Here is a 913-nt window from a genome sequence, read left to right on the forward strand (position 1 = left end):
CCATCTGTCCTGCAGGTAGAGCATCATCAAATGTTCTCACAGGTCGCTACTAGTTTCGGTAACATGTTCTTGTTCTACAAACAAGTCTCACAGGTCGCTACTAGTTTCGGTAATTGTTTCATGTGACTTCACCTTACGGTAGATGTCATGTTGTAAAGACATAATGTCCTCTCCTATAAATACTTGTCTCCAGGGTTTTACTGTCTGGAAAGCAACTCGCGGAGACCCGTCTCTCAGTTCCTGTGCCCACAGGGCTATTACTGTGAGGAAGGCACCGCCACCCCTCATGGGTCACCTTGCCCTGCCGGTACAGCGGGCGAACAAATGGGTCAGACAAGTAGGGCAGCCTGTAAGAGATGTAAAGAAGGACGTTTCTGTCCTCCAGGTAAGTTTCAAAACAAAAACTCAGGCTCTAATGGACCAAAAACTCTAGTGATAAATATAGAAATGCGCACAAAAAATTAGAAATAAAGATCATTTGCAGAAGTAAATGTGTCGCAGGATGAGGTGTAAACACATTCTCTTTTCTTATGTCTTGTGTGTGTGTGTGTGTTTGCGACAGGATCGTCAGGCCCCGGTCTGCCCTGTGCTTGTGGGAGATATTGCCCCGCCGGCACCTTGACAGAAGTGTTGTGTCCTCAGGGCACCTTCACACCTCACCAAGGGGCAATAAGTCAGTTTATGTTCTTGTTTGTGCGAATGGATCATTGGAATATATTAATATTCATATTACTACTGATTTATAACAACAACAACAACACTTTCATGTCATTATAAATAATAAATCCATACATTATACATTTCAACAACATTAGCCACATTGTGGCTAATGTTGTTGAAATGCATTTACAGCAACAAACTGAAGAGCTGTTGATTGGACTTTCTAACTGTCCAAGGTGTGACCTTGCCAGTT

Source organism: Cynoglossus semilaevis, chromosome 4 (assembly GCF_000523025.1).
Source record: "Cynoglossus semilaevis isolate Cse_v1.0 chromosome 4, Cse_v1.0, whole genome shotgun sequence".
Lineage (NCBI taxonomy): Eukaryota > Metazoa > Chordata > Actinopteri > Pleuronectiformes > Cynoglossidae > Cynoglossus > Cynoglossus semilaevis.